This window comes from Suricata suricatta, chromosome 11 (assembly GCF_006229205.1).
Source record: "Suricata suricatta isolate VVHF042 chromosome 11, meerkat_22Aug2017_6uvM2_HiC, whole genome shotgun sequence".
NCBI lineage: Eukaryota > Metazoa > Chordata > Mammalia > Carnivora > Herpestidae > Suricata > Suricata suricatta.
In genome coordinates this window covers 108,100,363-108,118,712 of record NC_043710.1, presented here as the reverse complement: position 1 = coordinate 108,118,712, position 18,350 = coordinate 108,100,363, and the positions used below count along the sequence as shown (strand labels likewise).

Below are 18,350 nucleotides of genomic sequence, written 5' to 3'. Positions count from 1 at the left end.
GAGTCTCAGAGAGGCTGTGTGGTTTGCCCAGGGTTTCTCAGCACGTGCTACAGCCCTGGTCTGTGTGACTCTCCTCCAGCAGGTTCCCCTCCTCTCCCCACGCCCCTCCCCAGCCACAGACAGAAAATTCCAGCTACCGACCAGCTGGGGGCTGCCAGGTCAGAGCCCGCGGGCAGGAGTGCGGGGGCACCGTGGCCCCATGCCTCCCCACGGGAGACCCAGAGCCGGAGGCAGCCAGGGCCGCCTGTGACGACTCTGCAGTGCGTCTTGGGCGCCCTGGGCATGGCAGTGACGAGGAATGGTAAGAAGGCTCTGACGGGGGGGGGGGGCCCGGGGGGCTCAGCCGGTTAAGCCTCCAGCTTTGGCTCAGGTCATGACCTCACGGTTCCTGGGTTCAAGCCCCGCGTCAAGCTCTGTGCTGACAGCTGGGAGCCTAGAGCTGCTTCGGATTCTGTGTCTCCCCCTCTCTCTCTGTCTCCCTCAAAAATAAATAAACATTAGAAAAAAAGAAAGGAAGGCCCGACGGGGTTCGTGTTCGGCGCTGTGATCTACGGCAGAGGAGGCCGGGCAGGCGGCTTCCCCAGCTGGCCCCACCGGCCTCTCTCCTTCCCCCGGAGAAGGGCCGTCTGAGAACGTGTATTCATTCGGCAAATCGTTATCGACAGCCTATCATGTGCCAGGCTCTGTTTTAGGCAACGTAGCCCAAACTCCTGCTGCATGGAGTATTCCTGCTGGGGGGGAGGGGACATATAAATAATTAATAAGTTAGATACGTATGTAGTATGTCAGACGGTGGGAAGAGCTACAGGGAACAATTAAATAAGGAAGGGGCAGAGGGGATGGGGGGAGGGGTTGCGGTTTAAATAGGATGGTCAGGGAAGGCCTCATCCCGTGGGTGACATGTGAGTAAGGCCCCGAAGGAGGTGGGGAAGGAGCCTCGTGGATCTGGAGTGAGGAGCGTTCCGGGCAGAGGGACAGCAAGTGCAAAGGCCCTGGGGCAGGAGCATAACCGGCATGTCTGAGACCAGCCGGGCTCACATGGGGCTGGAGTCAGGGTGGGCGGCTCACTGGCTGGAGGCTGGCTCCTCTGTGGGGTTCCTGGCTGGGGGCGGCCATCAGGCAAAGGACGCGGGGACTTTCAGCCTCTCCCACTTCCCCTTGAGAATACTCCCTGGGGAGGGGGAGGGGGAGCGTGGGGCTCCTCTTCTTGCAGCTGTGGCCCTGACTCCAGTGTCTGAGGAAAATGTGCTCCCCCCACCCACTCACACGCCAGCCTTTTGTGCTACCCTCTCCTCTAAAAAAATATGTATTTTAAAATTTTTAACATTTATTTTTTTGAGATACAGAGACAGAGCATGAGTGGGGGAGAGGCAGAGAGAGAGGGAGACACAGAATCCAAAGCAGCTCCGGGCTCCGAGCTGTCAGCACAGAGCCCCATGAGGGGCTCGAACTCCCAAACCGCGAGATCATGACCTGAGCCGAAGCCGGACGCTCACCCGACTGGGCCCCCAGGCGCCCCTCTCCCTCCTTCTTCTTGCTCACCCCCTTTCACTTCTCTCTCCCCCCCACATCTGAAGTGTCTGCTCAGGGGGGAGGTTGGTGGAGGCGGGTTGGGGGTCACGGTGAGGGGGCAGGTCAAGCTTGGGAGGCGAATCCGTTTCTGGGGGCCGCGGTAACAAATCCGCACACACTTGGTGGCCGACACCACAGAAATGTGTCCTCTGCCGGTTGCGGAGGCCGGAGTCCGAGGTCAGCTTCCCTCAGTTGGCGTCAGGGTGCTGGGCAGGGCCCTCCTCCCTCCCGAGGCTCGGGGGGCGAATCCTTCCTGGTCTCTTCCAACCTCTGGTGGCGGCCGGCTTCCTTGGCCTCTGGCCACGTCTCCCTCTGCCTGTATTTTTATCAGGACTTGCGTGTGATGGCACTAGGACTCTCCCTGATGACCCAGGGGGATCTCCGTGCCTCGAGGGCCTTTCTTTGGTCACAGCTGCAGAGGCCCTGTCTCCACCGGGGGTGACGCTCACAGGTTCTGAGGGTGGGGACCCACTTGTCCCCCGGGAGCCCTGTTTCATCCCACCACAGACGGTGACTCGTTTCTAGGTCCCGTGTTCAGCAGTGAGTGTCAAGGGCGTCCCCGGTCCCAGAGGCCGCAGGCTGGGGAGCGAGGCAGAGCCCTCCTGGGGGACTCGGAGGGGACGGATGGTGCTCCTGTGGTCACCCAAATAGACGCGAGCTTGCCACCATGCTCAGTGCCAGGAGGGTCTGTGACCAGGCCTTGACTTGATGACAAAGGCCCGGCAAGTGTCCATGAGGACACGTCTGCGTCAGCTGGGGACCTGAGGGGCCGGTTGGGGTAACTGGTCAACAAGGGGAGAGGGCGCGCCGGCAGAGGAGACCCGGCAGAGCAGGTGTGACCCGCACGGGCGGAGCTGGGGCGAGGGGCTGTGTGGGGGTCCGCGACGAGCGTCCCCTCCCACACTTCAGCCAGGCCCGGCCCTCGGCCCCTCCTGGGCACCGACGGGCCCTTCCTGGCTGCCCCCGCTCACGCCCCACCCTTCCCTCTCCTGCCCAGTGCGGCGTGGGGCTTCGGTCCAGCCGGCCACGTGGCAGACGTGCCAGCAGCTATGGGGGACGGGGTGAGAAGCGGATGCTGCTGGTCTGGAGGCAGGATGGCGTGGGCAGGGGCAGACGCGCTGGGGCCGGCTGCTGGCCTGGGGCGTGTCTCACTCTGCCCCTTGCAGGCTGTGCGGTTTTGGGGGGATGACAGCCCTCCGTGCCGCCGTCCCTGGCAGGGGCACCTGACTCAGTCCAGGAACACGGAATGTGGCTCTGCTCTGTGCTCAGCCGGCCCCGGTCCGTATGCCTCAGAGGCGGAGCCGGGAGGGTCACGGCTTTCTCTCCTGGGACTCGGGCTCTAGTCCTGCCGTCTGGGGTGCTCGGTCCAAAGGGATCCTCAGGGCACAGCCTCCAGGCAGCGGCGGCTGGAGGAGACCCGTGCTCTGGGGTCGTGGGCCCGTCCCTCCTGCGGGGCGCCCAGCCCCTGCAGGGACCTCCTCTGACCGCAGGAGCCGTGCTGTCTTCCTGGACGGCCCCAGCTCTGCGCAGCGCCGTCTCTACCAGCGACTCTCCCCTGCATCTTCGTCGCCGCTGCTGCCAGCTGCCTGGGTTGTTGGGTTTTGTGGCGGGCGTGGCCGGGCCTGTCGTGGGGAGGCTCCAGGTGCGCTCCCTCGGCCTGCCGACTTGTGCCCTTCGGCGGATTCCTTCTCCGGGAAAGGGCGGGAATATGAATCCCTACCTTGCCCCCCGCAAGGGCTTTTGTACCAACCGGCTGAGAGTCTGCCCCCGGGTCCTGTCTTTACCCCCATCGTGGTGCCCAGGATGAGACCTAGGGGGACGGGTGAGGGGGCACTGAGTGAGCGACCGAACGCTCCAGAACCGGCCGGGTCTCTCCGTCCGGGACGGCCTCCGCCGGGGGCCGCGGTGGGAGCCCGTGGCAAACCGCCCACAGAGCATCTTGTCTGGTTTCTTTTCCAGCCAGAGTGGCTTTGAGGCTTCGGCTCCCTCCCGGCTCTCTCACCTTTTAGCAGCTGGGTGGGGGGTTTTGCTCAGAGTGTGAAACAGGCTCCTGCCCTCCGATCTTCACGGGTGTGAGGTGTTGTTTTCGTCCCTCGGCACGGACGGAACGTTCTGTGTGAGCAGTGGGGTTGGACTGGGCCTCCTCTAAGGGCCGGGGTCTTGCCGTCTGCGATCACGCGCGCAGGCAGCCATGGCGGGATCCGGGACTCGATCCTGGGGAGGGCTCCGGGCCAGCTGGCGTGAGCGCCCGCCGACTGCCCGACCAGGTCCCGCAGGGCAGAGAGGATGGACAACCTCAGAGAAAGGTGGGAAATGTGGGAAGGAGAAGGTGCAGAACAGGCTCACCGGACAGAGCAGAGTCTGGGTGAGTGACGAGTGTAGGGAGAACTCACCCCCAATTTCTGGGGTGTGGTGTGCAAAGCACGCAGAGGAATCTGACGGGTGCCCGGGCAGAGTGAGGTTATTGCAGGGACTGAGTGAAATAAGATGCGCAAGAGACGTCCGGCGTCAGGGCACCGCGCCCAGTAAGTGTCCCGCGGACGTGAGACGCGGGACCAGCCAGTTCCGGTGGGGGAGTGGTTTGTGCTGGGAAGACCCCCTGTCGGGTGACGATGATGACTCTGTGCAGCCGGGGGAAGGCCGGGTCTCCCGCGTGGGCGAAGTCCAAGTCCTGAGGGGGACGCTCCGCCCTCACTGAGGCGTGGGCATCACTCCCCGCTGCACACGCCGACGCCCTCCCGAAGGGGACAGGAAGGACGGGGGGAGGAAGAGTAGTGACACGGCCTCAGCCAGGTGGTCACGGTCAGTGTCAGCAGGGCAGGCCGTGTGGTAACACCTACCCCTGATACCAGATAAGAATGGCTCTTAGCCTCTGGGATCTTCCTCCCCCAAACCTATAATCCCAGCATGGCCGGGAGAGAAGCATCAGGTGCCATCCGTGGGGGTGGGCGTGGGGAGGTGCTCCAGGCTGAGGACAGATGGGTAGGGCTGCCCGTCTGGGTCCCTGCCCAAGGGAGGCCGCAGGATGGGCTCCGGGGTTGCCGGGCTCTCCAGCTCCCTGGCCCCGTGGTACTGGGCACCGCACTCAGTGGCAGGTGGGGTGGTGAAGGGGCCGCCCTGTCCTGGCCACGGGGCAGAATGGACCCGAGACCCCCACGGCTTGTTTGGGGGAATCCAAATCAGGCAAGACTGTGCACTGAGTCCCCTGGCCAGACGCAGTCACCGGTTTTGCTCTGCAGACGGAAAGAGCCAGCGGCCAGCCCTCCACTCGAGGACCACTGCACTCGGGGCCCAGAGCAGACTGCAGGGATCCCCAGGAGCTCTGAAGGGGGGTCCTGCCTGGCAGGGTCACGGGCTGTATGCACAGGGGCAGAACTCTGAGTTAGCTCTCCGGCCCGGGTGCTGGGGCAGACCAGGTCCAAGGCCAGCAAGGCCCTTGGAGGTTCCAGACCAGGCCGACTTCTCCCGGCCGAGTGCCCCGGTCGGACGGCGCCGCTGTCTTGGCTCCGCGGACGGGCAGAGCTGGTGGTCAGGCCACTACTGGGGAACTGCTCGTGGGAACTGGGCCCAAATCCAGCTGCTGCGGCCGCAAGCCCCTCCCCCTTCTGCATTGCCAGCTGATCCCCAGGGGTCAGACTGCGGATTCCCTTGCGGGCCCCTGTGATCGTCCCTGTGACTCGCACAGCATGACCCACAGGGCGGGGGGCGTCGCTGGGGGGTGCTGGGCTGGGTGGGGGGTTAGCGGGGGGGAGACTCCCTCGGGCCTGTGGCAGCTGGCGGTGAGGTGGGGCAGAGCACCTCTCTTCCCCCCCAGGGCCGTCTGTCTTGGTCTCGGGCTGCAGGGGGCGCTGCAGCCGCATCCCCGTGTTCTGGAATTCTCTCCGGGATGTCTTGTCCGTGGATGGCTACTCGCTGTTGTTCGTGTGAGGGGGAGCGAGGTCAGGGGCACGTGTGTTGCCGGCTTTGTGGGGTCACTGGTCCCTGCCTCTGCTTGATGCGTGGGTTAAACATGAACAAAACGCAGATCTGTGCCATAGATATAATCTGCATCTGGCTTTTTTTTAAGTTTATTTATTTATTTTTAGAGAGAGAGAGAGTCCCAAGCAGGCTCCATGCCCAGGTCGGGGCCGAGCAGGGGACTCGTCTCTTGAACAGCGAGATCACGGCCTGAGCAGAGGTCAAGAGCTGGACACTTAACCGCCTGAGCCACTCAGGCGCCCCTGTATTTGGCCTTTCATTCATAGTACAGTCTACGAAAATATGCACACATATGCTACGTGGTGGTACATGTACCCGTGTACATATGAGATACGTAAGGTACATTTGCACGTGATTCCGTGTGTGTGACACGTAAGTGTACCATATGTGATGTTCTTCCAGGTTATCAATGACAGCCCGTACCAATAACAGCTCACCCTGAGTGTTGAGCATTATGTTACTGTTTTTTCATTAATTGTCCTTCTTAATTTCACAGCAACACCCTGATGTGAAGACCGTCCTTACCCTCACGTTACGGGCAGGAAGCTGAGGCGTAGGGAGGTTAAATGACGTGTCTGGGAACTGGTGGTGCCGGCATTTCTAACCAGATCCATTTCAGGTCAGAGCACCGGCTTTCCGCCACTGTCCCCACCACAGGGTTTAGAAAGATGTGATATAACGGCAGTGGCGTCCACAGGGCTTAGCGTCAAGTTGGGTGGGTCTCGGCAAACGTGCACATACGTCTCGACCACTTTTCACGACTTTACTTCTCCTCAGAGTCCTACGTGAGTTTAGGGCTCTGTGAACAGGAGGGAGCCGTCCGTCCTCTCCTCCCGGCCCCCCAGGGCGTCCCTCCCGATGACAGAGGTTAGCCCCCCGCTAGAGCCCTCGGTTTCTGGTCGTTCGGTGCTTGAATATCCCTTCTGAAAATACCACAGTCTACTTGCCAGTTCCTCTCTTGTTTGATGTTAGACGAAAGAATTCTTGCCTAAAGCACGGCAACGAGCATCCTTCCATGACATAACCTTTGTGTGGTTCTCTGATTATTTTCTTAGGATAGATTTCTGGAAGTGAAATTACTGGGTTAAAGGGCATGTCCTTTTTAAAAAAAAATTGCTTTTGATGTATCATTTTCATGTGTAAACTTTTCCTCTTTTTAAGATTATTTCCTTAGAGGGAATTTCAGGAACTGGGATTATTAAGTGCAAAACGTACTCAAGGTCTTTGATGTGCCTTAAGGCAGGAGTTTTGTGCCCTGACCGGGCTCTCACCCACCCCCTGGCTCCCTTAGCAGGTTTGAGTGTTGTCCAAAACACTCAAACAGCTGGCTGAGGATCATGCCCGTGCCCCTTCCACGGCCAGCCCCAGAGAGGGGACAGCTGGGTCTCCGTGGACCGTCCCCAGCTTCTGGGTTCATAGCAAATTACCTGGAGGAAAAGAAGAGCATTCCTGTCCTTGGGAAGCCCCCCTCCCCCGCTTTGACTTTTCTTCTGTCTCATGGTGGAGCCGCCGTCCGCCTTCTCCGGAACTTGGAGGACGCCTTGTAGAAAGCCATCTCCTCCATCGAGCTCATCTTTGTGCCCCCAACGCTCGCGCAGCGCCTGGCACACCTCGGCACCCAGTAAACCGTCGTCGAGTAAATAAACCGAGCCTGTGCTGTGCAGGGGGGACCGCGCTAAGTGTGTTCACACGCACCATCCAACTTCAGGCCACGGCGATCCCGAGACGGCGGTTTCGTTGTGTCTGTTTCATAGACGAGCAAATTGAGACTCAAAGAGGGAAGACACCTGGTTGAAGACCCAGGACTAGTAAGTTGTGACGTCAGGGTTTGACTGCAGATGTAGTATCTTGCGTCCGTCATCACTGGACTGTGACGCGTCAGTCCCGCCAGGTTAGACACCGCGAATGGTGCCGTCTGTGCGGGGGCTGAAGGCAGACGCTGAGCCTCAAAGGAGGGGACTGTGGGCCACACGCTGGGGGGCGGGGCTCTCTCCTGGGGCCGCCGCCAGCACCGCATCCAGCTCCGTGTTCGTGTCTGTGGAGGCCGGGGAGCTGCAGAATCATGTCCTTCCACCCGGGTCTCTCCGAGTGGGCTGGCCGCGTCGGGACCCCCCACCCCCCGTGCTGATTTACAGCCACTGAACCAGACTTTCAGAGTCAATCCAGTCAAGTCCGCAGTGTAGCCATGATTCCCGGAAGCACCCCTCTCGTGGGAGGACCACAGCCTTACCAGGGAGCCGGGGTGGGAGCCGGCACCCAGCAGGAGGGGCTGTGGGCAGGGTCACACGCCCTCTGTTCCCATCTGGGTCACCAAGGTGCCCGGGACGGCCCAGCGTGGGGAGAGGGCCCTGGGCCCTCACGTGCGGTGGGGCCGCGTCTCTGACACGCGGAGCCACTGTCTGTGATGTGACCCGGGCGGCAGGGCCATCGCGGGTGACACCCGGTGGAAGCAGCTGTCATGCCGTGGCCCCGAAGCCCCGCACCGGACCCCAGACCAGAGAGGGGTCGCCTTGCAGCTTTAAGTCCACTTCTTTCCTTTCCCTTGACCTCCGTGGGGTCGTTCCTGGCTCTTCACGTGGCCTCCGGGGTCAGAGACGTCAAGGACAGGCGAGGAGGGCCAAGTGCGGAGTGCAGCGCGTCGTAACTGCCCAGAGAGGGGCCGGGTGGGGCCTGTGTTCAGTCGAGAAACCACTGACGAAATATTTTAACTGTGGTTGTTTGGTGGAAAAGACTCGACGCATTTTTTCCTCCAACGTTTCTGTCTCTGGATTTTCTGTAACGAACGTGGAACGTGCCCACCTGCTGTTGCATCCGGTGCAGACGGCGCTCTGAGCACCGCCTTCACCTCCCCTCCCCTCACAGCCGCCTGGGACGGAACATTGTCGTTGGAAATGTTTGTTTATTTTTGAGAGGGAGAGAGAGAGAGACGGAGTGCAAGCGGGGCAGGGGCAGAGAGAGGGAGACCCATAATCGGAAGCAGCTTCAGGCTCCCAGCTGTCAGCGCAGAGCCCGATATGGGGCTCGAACCCACGAACCGTGAGATCATGACCTGAGCCACCCAGGCGCCCGGAAGTCCTATTCTAACCCCTTCCACAGAGGAGTAAGCTGGAGCACAGAGACGTTAAGTCATTTGCCTGAAGCTGCACAGCTAGCAAGTGGCAGAGGCAGGACCCAACCCAGGCGGTCTGACCTGGGGGCTGTGTGGTAGCGTGTACCGTGCTGCCTGTGGTGCCCAGGATGTGCCCGTATGATGTGAGACAGAATATTAAAAAGACACTTGGGCACAATTATTCAGGCACCACCCCTGTGTTACGCATTTCCAGTAAAGCGGTAACACCAGCATTCAGCTGCATCCTAGGGCTGGGGCGGCGCGGCCGAAGCGGCACAGGCCGGATGCACACCAGGGGCCCCAGGGGCCTCAGGCCACGCCGCTTTCCCTCCTGCCCCCCTGTCCCGAGTCTCCACTGGTGAGACAGGCACGTGCCCATGAACCACGCCGTGGACAAGGGGCTCCGCAGCGACTCCAAGAGTCACAAACACGTGCTGGGCACATGCGAGGTGGGCAGCGCGGGGTCAGGGACCCGCCCCCCTTGCTGGGCCCCCTCCCGAGTGACAGCAGTGTGGGAGCCCACACGTGTCGGGCCAAGGGACCTGTCAGCCTCAGGCCGCAGGAAGGCAGTGTGCCAGCGGGAGGGAGAACGTGCCAGAGAGGAGGGAGGCCGACAGTGTGGAGCCGGGTCTCCCTGGGGCCGGAGGCAGGCGGCCATATTCAATGCTAGAATCTTTCTAGAAGGGTTGGCTTGATCCGTCCTGGGATGAGGAAGGCACTTAAAAAAAACAAAAAGCAAAAAAATGTTTGTTTTCGAGAGAGCACAGGTGGGGGAAGGGCAGAGCGAGAGGGGACCCCAAGTGGGCTCTGCACAGACAGCAGAGAGCCTGATGTGGGGCTCGAACTCATGAATTGTGAGACCATGACCTGAGCCAAAGTCAGACACTCAACCGACTGGGCCTCAGGCACCGAGAGGAAGGCACTTTTAAAGGCAAAGAGCCTATTAAATTCATTCGCCTTGAGGACTCCCTTCAAATTGAAGGAGCAGTTCGTTTTTTGAGGGTTTGTTTGTGGGGAGGGAGCTCATCTCTGTGCCAGTGAGAAAATTCTAGACTGTGTGACCCCTGGGTTTCTCGGTGGCTCTGGAGGATCCAGAGGCCTCGGCTGGTGGCATTTGGCTTCCTTCCTGGGCTCTTTCCCTTTGGTTCTATGGCCGTGGCTCTCAGACTCTCTCCAGGTCTGGATCTTTCTAGAAGGGATGCTTCTGGTGCCACCAGAGCAGCCCAGACGGTGGGGCTGACGTGGATCATCAGGGCCTCGTCACCTCTGAGAACTCACAGAAACCCGATTCTACGTTCTGCACAGCGGACCTGACCCGACGGAGCTTAGGCCATCAGGATCCTGTCCTGCCGGCCTCTTAGCTTCTTTGCTTGAATGCCATGCTCCACACAAGAGTTTCTCAACCACGGCACTCATGACGTTTAGTCTGGGTAATTCTTTGTTGGGGGGCGTGTCCCGTGCGCCGTAGGATGTTTGGTGCCATGCTGGTCTCTACCCACTAGATGCCAGGGGCGCCCTGCCGCCAGCGGTGACGCCGGAGACGTCTCCGGACGCTGCCCGTGCGCCCTGGGTGAGGACCATTGCTCTGTGTGGTGGGTCCTTCCCAGACTCACCAGACCACCCGCTCTGGTGGGTTCCAAGGGTGTGTTAGGATGTACCTGGGTGTTGGGGCAAGCGGCAGGAGGAACATTCACGTCTCGGGGGGGGCTCGGTCTCACAAACCACGAGATCGTGACCTGAGCTGAAATCAGGAGTCAGATCCTCAACCGACCGAGCCACCCAGGCGCCCCGGAACATTCTTTTTTAAACTCCGTCATGTATGTCATACATAGAGCGTAGTTCAGGGCACAGGGTTAGAGTCAGACCTGAATTCAGGTCCCACCTCTCCCACTCGTCAGTGAAGTGGGCTTCGGCAGGTGCGTGGCCTGTTAGCTTTGGCTTCCTCGTCCGGCGGGTGGAAATCGCAGCCATGCGTCGGTGCAAAGATGAAAGGCCATGTTGGGAGTGAGGTGCTTGCAAAACACACATCATACGCGGGAATTACATCTTAAAGATCAGCCGCGCCTGCTTGTCCCCTGGGACAGGATGCCCTTGTGGCCCAGCCCCGCCCGGTGTGGTCTGGGGCCTGTTCCGGGCGGGGGGAGGGTGCTGTGAACTCACTCGCACCTGCCTCACCTGTGAACTCTTCTCAGTCGGTGGGTGACAACCTCAGGTCTTCCCTTGATTTCCAGCAAAACCAGAATGGAAACACAAGTAAAAAGTAAAACCCCCTTCGCAAACGACATTTGTGCGGTCAGTGTGCCGAGAACGAGGGCCCCGCCGCCCCCCAGGCACACCCGGCTGAACCTGCACACGGAGAGTCCCTGGGTCCCCTCGCGGCCCGGGCTCTTCCCCAGCCTTCGCCTCAGCGGCCGGGTCCACGTCCCCTCCGCGCTCCCTCGCCCTTCAGTCTCCTCCCTGTCTCGCTGTCCTTTTCTCACTCTTAGGGTCCGGCTCACGTGTCACCTTCCTGGAGGGGTCGTCCCTGACATCACGGGATGCAGGGCCTCCTCTTTCCCGCCAGCCACCTCCTATGGCTTCGTCTCCTTCCGAACGTTTACAACCACGATAAACCGATAAACCGGGTGTTTACTGCCCATCAGCTTCCGCTAGGACGTAGACATCGGGGCGGGGCGTCCTCCAGGTAGCGTTCCTGTCCACGTAGCGCTTCCGTCCACATCCGACGCGAGCCGCCCGGGGCCTGGTGGGGTCTGCTCAGGTCACGCCCTCCCTGCCCTGCCCCCTGCGCCCTCCCCTCCCCTCCCCCTCCTGGTGCGCCCGACCCTCCCCTCTCCCTGCGTGGTGAGCCTCCCCTCCTCTCCCCTCCCCCTCCCGGTGCGCCCTCCCCTCCCCGCCCCCTGCGCGGGGCTGCATGATGTGCCCGATGTGCCCATGTAACCTCCTGCCTGATTCCTCCTTTCTGGCTCTAGGCCTGTTGTAAAGTGTGCTGCAGGCACAGCCCTCGGTAGGTGGCACTTTGCTGAGCAGAGCCGAGGGTGTTGCCAGGTGGTCCGGGGCAGACCACGGACCAGAAAAGGGGCAACGTATAAAACCCAGAGCAGGGAGCCAGAGTTCTGACTTCAGCAGAAGAAAGAGTGCAGATCTGGAGGTGATCCTGGGACTCCTAAGCCCTCCTCCAGAATCCTGGGAGGTGTGGTGAGTGTCCCTGTGCCTCCCCCCCCCCCCACTGCCAATACATGGCCCAGGAAGCATAGGGTGACCCCGGACAGCTGGATACTTGAGGGACATTTAAGAAGGTGATGTACAGATGTCATTTCCCCCTTAAGAAGACGTGCAGGGCCAAGGCCACACGGCAGGAATACCGGGGGGAGGGGTGGAAGATGGTGGGTTCTGCTGATTTGCAGAACCGGGCCCCCTGGGGTCCTGGTTTCCCCGGTTCTCAGCCCACGCGCAGGGAGGGAGGAGGGGGAGCAGGAGAGCTGTCCCGAGGGGCGCCACCAGGTGGCGCCCTAAGCCAAGTGCTCGAAGGCCCCGCGGGCTCCGGGGAGGTTACCCTCGGCCTCTTCCCAGGAAGTGACTCACCGATGACTGGTCGTTGGGTGTCGTGCGCTCGTCCAGCGGGGCAGACCCCGGGGACTGTATGACCTCATTCCCGCTGAGGCGGCGGGTGCAGTGGGGGTAGTGTGCTTGACTCGTTCTCGGCCCACGTTCCTCACCGTCCGAACGAGTGTCTACAAGGCCCAGGACCGTGCACGTGGTCCGGAGGGACATTGCAGGCACGGAACACCCCGTCCTGTTCCTTTGAGTTGCGCCGTGTAGTGGGGGATGGGAGGGAGGCCCGGGATGGTGTCCGAGCATGGACACCGGGGGCTCCGGGGGCCACGGTGGGGCGTCCGCCAGCCTAGCCGGCAGCTCTGTGACTGTTGTCCCTCCCCTGGGACCTGGCGCCCTATCAGCTGTGCTGGTCTCTGGCATGTTATAAACCTCCCCACTGTCCGATTAGCTCTCTCCAAGAACGCATCTTATCTCTCCAACGAGCAGAGGGTACCACGAGGTGGGCAGGGCTTCCGTCTCTGTCATCGCTGTCACCGCCAGGGCCGCCACCGCAGCCCGTCTCCCCAACTCCCAGTGCAGTGACTGGACCGCAGCACGTTCAAGCTCTGCCCGGCGGATAAACCGCGAGCGGCTGTGGTGAGGCACCAGGAGCGTGGCAGGGCCCTGCCTGGCCAGCCCTGGTGTCACTGCTGCTGCTAACAATGTCCCGGGTCAGGGAGGCGCCTGGGCCGAGTGTGGACGGAGCAGGGGCACCGAGTCCCAGGAAGCAGGTGGCACAGGCCTCTCCACGAGGCCACCACAGCCTCCGGATCATTCCTGTGTCCCGCTAGTTCAGCGGACTATGGATTCTTACACTGATCATCACAGTGGGGGGCCCGCCGGCCAAGGACTTGACTCTTAGCTCCTGCTGGTTTTGGGCCTGGTGGTGTCAGGATACGGGTCCGCACTGCTCCGTGGGCACAGATGACAGGTAATGAGATCCAGTTCTGGTTTGTGCATGCACGCATGCGTTCACCCACTTGTTGAGCACCTACTGTGTGCCAGGTCCTGTGCTGAGTGGTGAGATGCACGGACACGGCCCCAGCCTCACCGTGTGTAAAATCCTAACAGACGTTAGTCTGGTCATCACACAGACAGGAGCTTGCTGCCGCGGTAGGGGCTGCAGAGGGGAGGTACGTGCTGATGGGAGAGCCTGTGTCAGGAGAAGTAAGCCCCCGTCATCCACGGAGGCAGGGAAACCGTCCGGGCGAGGCTCGATGGCCCCACTGAGCCCCCCGCTCCCGCACTCGCCGCTTCCCCGCAGAGGTTCGCTGACTGACGCAGGGATTTGAACTTGGGAGGCGGCTGTGCTGAGGCCCGGGGAGGATGCAGTGCGGGGAGTCATGGGCTTGCGCACACAGCCCGCTGCCCGGCTCGCTGGTTGCCCAGGAGTGACCGGTTACCCATTCCGTCATTTTAAGTGGAAAGAGCTACTGAAAATAGGGAGATGAGCATTGTAGGTGGAAGGACCAGCTCGGCCTGGTGTGCCCAGGACTTTCCCGGACCGGGCACGAAAGTCCCCTGAGCTGGGACTCTTCCCGCCACAGAACTGAAAACCCTGCATCCAGGGAAACCCCGGAGTCCCAGGAGCCCTGTTCCAGCCTCTGCTCAACTCTGCGTCTCAACTTCCTCCTCCATGAGACGAAGGTGGACCAGAGTAGGGGGTCCCAGGCCTGGCTGCCTGGGTGGCCCAGTCGGTTAGGCACCTGACTTCCCCGCGGATCTCACGGCTAGTGCGTTTGAGCCCCACATCAGGCTCCGTGCTGATAGTGCAGAGTCTGCTTGGGATTTTCTCCCTCTGCCCCTCCCCTGTGCATGCCGGCTTGCTCTCTCTCTCTCAAATAAATTAAATTATTATTAAAAGGCTTTTAAAAATTACCAGGGAAGCACTCTGACATGACCCATGATCAGGCTTCACCTCGAGATTTGTTTGGGTAAAAGACCAACATATCAGTGATGCTGGTATGAGACCAAGATTGAGAACCGTTGCTGTAGATAATCCGAAGTCCTTTCCACGCTCTGATTCTCATCTGTGGTGAGTCGCTTATCCCTGAACCCATTTATTAATTATCTCCAAGCCCCAAGCTCTGGCCCGTGTTGTTATCATTGTACCTCTCCGTGACAGAAGAGTGCCTTCCTCTTCTCTCTCTCTCTTTCTGTCCCTTACTGCTCTCTTGGTCTTTCTACCTCTGACTGCCTGGGCTTCTCCTGATTCCATCCAGACATTCCCACCAGGCCTGGGTTCAGTCCATGGTGTCCCTTCCTCTGTCTTGGCCATTCCCTCCCCTAGCCTCTCCCACTTTTCACCAGAGAAGCTGAAAGACATCTCTACGACCAGAAGGTGGATTGAGTTTTTGACAAAGCTGGTAAGGTAATTCAATGGGTAAAAGAGAATCTTTTCAACAAAGGGTACTGGGACACTTGGGTATCCACAATGAAAAAAAATGGACCTTGACCCTTAGGTCACACCAGACACAAACGTTAACCTGGAATGGGTCACAGATCTAAAAGTAAATGCTAAAGCTATGAAAATTCTAGAGGAAAATAGAGAAATCTCTTGGGTCAGGCAAAGATTTAAAAAAAATTTTAGTGTTTATTTATTTTTGAGAGACAGGAGAGACAGCATGAGCAGGGGAGGGGCAGAGAGAGAGACACAGAATTGGAAGCAGGCTTCGGGCTCTGAGCTGTCAGCACAGAGCCCGACGCGGGGGCTTGAACTCATGACCTGTGAGATCGTGACCTGAGCCTAAGCCGGACACTTAACCGACTGAGCCAACCCAGGTGCCCCCAAATTTTTTGATAAGTAACGCAAAAAGGATGTATTGGATTTCATAAAAAATAAAAACCACTCTTTAAAAGACACTGTTAAGAAAATGAAACAATACAGCACAGATTGGAGAAAATACTTCAAAACATATATCCAGAGTGTACAGAAGGCACTCGGACGCTGTAGAGAACTCTTAGGGCTCAATAAGGAAGAAACGAACAACTGGATAAAAGCAGGAGCAGGAAGCAGAAAGATCCGAGCACGTGGACACGCCGGTCGGGGGGGAAGACCTCCCTCCAATCACTAGATACTAGAGAGCAGCACACCCGAATCCACCCGGAGCCGCGGCTGCGCGGCCGCCGTCACGGCTGACTCGGAGGCCGACGAGCCGGGCGCGGTCAAGGACACGGGACGGCCGGATTCCCGCGCGGCCCCGGGGACGCGAGGTGGCAGCACCCCCGGGAGAACAGCCGGGCGAGTTTACGAAGTTAAACGCGCACGTCCTGCGTGAGCCCCGGACTCCGCTCCTCGATTACCGGAGAGAAATGAAAACACACCGTCACGTGTTCCTGAACAGTCAGAGACGCTGCGTCCCAAGAGCCGCTGAAAACCTTCGTCGGTCAGTGCGGTGTGTCCACGCAGCGGAACGGAACACCACCGGCGCCGGAAGAGGAATCGGTGTTGCCGTGTGCTGCGTCGAGTGAGCGCAGAGACATCACGCCCAGTGGAAGAAGCCACAACTCAGCGTGGACGTTCAGGATTACATTTGTGCGACGTTCGGGAAGGGCACAGAGAGATGCCCCTGGGGTTCAGGGGCCGGGCCGTGGTCGGAGGCCTGATCGAGGAAAGCACCGGAGAAACTCGGGCAGCGGCGGCGACACAACTATGACAGTGACGTTTATCATACGTAATGATAGTTCACTAAATCTGATTTTTCAAATAAAAAATTTTATTTTAAATGAAGTTCTGTTTATTCTTTTTTTTAGGTTTATTTCTTTTGAGAGAGACAGACAGCACAAGTGGGGAAAGGGCGGAGAGAGAGGCCGAGAGGGAGGATCCCAAGCAGGCTCCCCACCGCCAGGGCAGAGATCGGGGCCTCAAACCCACGGAGCCGCGAGATCATGACCAGAGCTGAAATCAGGAGTCAGATGTTTAAACGAGCAAGCCACCCAGGTGGCCCTAAATCTGATTTTTTAAAAAGTGGGGCATCTGGCTGGCTCAGTCAGGACAGCTTGAGACTCCTGGTCTCGGGTTTGTGAGGTCAAGCCCCATATTGGGTATAGAATTTACTTCAACAAATAAAAATACATTTAAAAATGTTTAATGTTTATTTATTTTTTTAGAGAGAGAACGAGAGTGTGAGCAGGGGAGGGGCAGAGAGAGAGGGAGACCCAGAATCCAAAGCAGGTTCCAGACTCTGAGCTGTCAGCACAGAGCCCGACACGGGGCTTGAACTCATGAACGGTGAGATCATGACCTGAGCCGAAGTCAGACACTCAACTGACGGAGCCGCCCAGGCGCCCCTGAAATAAAAACAAATGTAAAAAGCATCAGGTCATGCCACTACCCTCCCCCTCACCGCTTACTTAAAAGAACACAATGGCTCTTCACTGCACGGAGAATGATTCAGGTCCCTGCTTGTAACCCGCGGGCCCGGGGCCGGCCTGTCCGTGCTCATCCTGCCGCCACCACGAGGCTCTCTTCCCGGTTCCTCACTCCTGGAGCTCTTCCTTCTGACGACAACACTGCCTCCATTTGGCCTGACCGGCTCCCATCTTCCGGGACCCTGACTGCTCCATCCAGAGCAGCTCCCTCATTCTGTCCTGTTTCGCTGGATTTCTTTCCAGTCCGGTGTGGAATGATTCTGTGTCCTTGCTTTTACTGGCTGGCTGCCTGTCTTCCTTATTGGCATTTGAGCCCCATGAGGAGGGGAATCACTCTGTTTTGTTCACTAGAACTTGATCAGATATTTTCGCCAGATTTGTTCAGAACACCCAGCACCCAGAGGCTCCTGGTGACTTACTCGGCTCAGGTCATGATCTTGCGGTTTGTGGGTTCGAGCCCCGCCTTGGGCGCTATGCTGACCGCTCGGAGCCCAGAGCTGCTTCACGTTCTGGGTCTCCCTCTCAGCCCCTCCCCCGCTCACGCTCTGTCTCCCTCTCTCTCAAAAATAAATAAACATTAAAAAAATTTTTTTTAAAAGAAAAGATTACCCCGCACCCAGCCTGAGCCTGGCACAGGAGAGCCCTTCAAAGTTTTTTGTGGAGAGGTTAAACATGGAGTTATCACATATGCCGAAATTCCACTCCCGGGCGTCTGCCCAAGAGAACTGAAAGTGTATGTACATGTTCGTAGTATAACATTATTCATAACAGCCCAAAGTGGAAATAACCTAAATGTCCATCAACTGCCAAACAGATCAATTAAGTTTGGTATAATCCTACAAAGGAGCATTATTCCTCAATGAAAAGGAATGAAGTTTTTTTGAAATTCATTTTTGAGAGAGAGAGAGAGAGAGGCAGCGTGAGCAGGGGAGGGTCAGAAAGAGGGAGAGACAGAATCTGAAGCAGGCTCCAGGCTCCGAGGTGTTAGCACAGAGCCCGATTCGGGACTCGAACCCACGAACTGGACATCATGACCTGAGCTGAGGCCAGACGCATAACTGACTGAGCCACCCAAGTGCCCCAGGAATGAAGATCTTTAAAAAGATTTTTAAAAGTTTGTTTATTTATCGAGAGAGAGAGTGCGCACGCGCACACACTCTCACATACACACACACAGGAGCGAGTGGCAGCGGGCAGAGATGGAGGGAGAGAGAGAATCCCAAGCAGGCTCCCTCTGTCAGTCCGGAGCCTGATGCAAGGTTTGATCCCACCAACTGTGAAATCATGACCTAAGCCGAAATCAAGAGTCGGACGCTTAATTGACTGAGCCACCCAGGCATCCCTGAAGATTTTATTTTTAAGTAATGGCTACACCCCACGTGGAGTTTGAACTCACAACCCCAAGATCGAGAGTTGCAGGGTCTGTGGACTAGCCAGCCGGGCATCCCAGGAAGGAAGTATCGATCCAAGCTACAGCAGGAATGAATTTTGAAAACATTATGATGAGCGAAAGATGCGGTGATAAAAGGCTACATATTGTGTGAATCCATTTATAGGAAATGCCCAGAATAGACAAATCTACTGAGACAGAAAGACCAGTGCTTGCCCGCAGCTGAGGGAGGGAAGCCGGGGAGACATGGAGCGTGCCAGTAAGGGGTAGGGTGTTTCTTTCTGGGGTGAGGAAAATGTCCTAAAGTTGATGGTGGTAGCGGTTGTGTAACTGAAT

At 58.6% G+C, this 18,350-nt stretch overlaps 1 protein-coding gene across 1 annotated transcript in view; it reads left to right on the top strand.

The window, feature by feature from the left end:
* The window catches only part of TMPRSS13 (transmembrane serine protease 13), a 57,260-nt gene that overhangs the window by 6,460 nt on the left and 32,450 nt on the right, over positions 1–18,350 (top strand). The gene's annotated exons all lie outside the window — the stretch shown is intronic.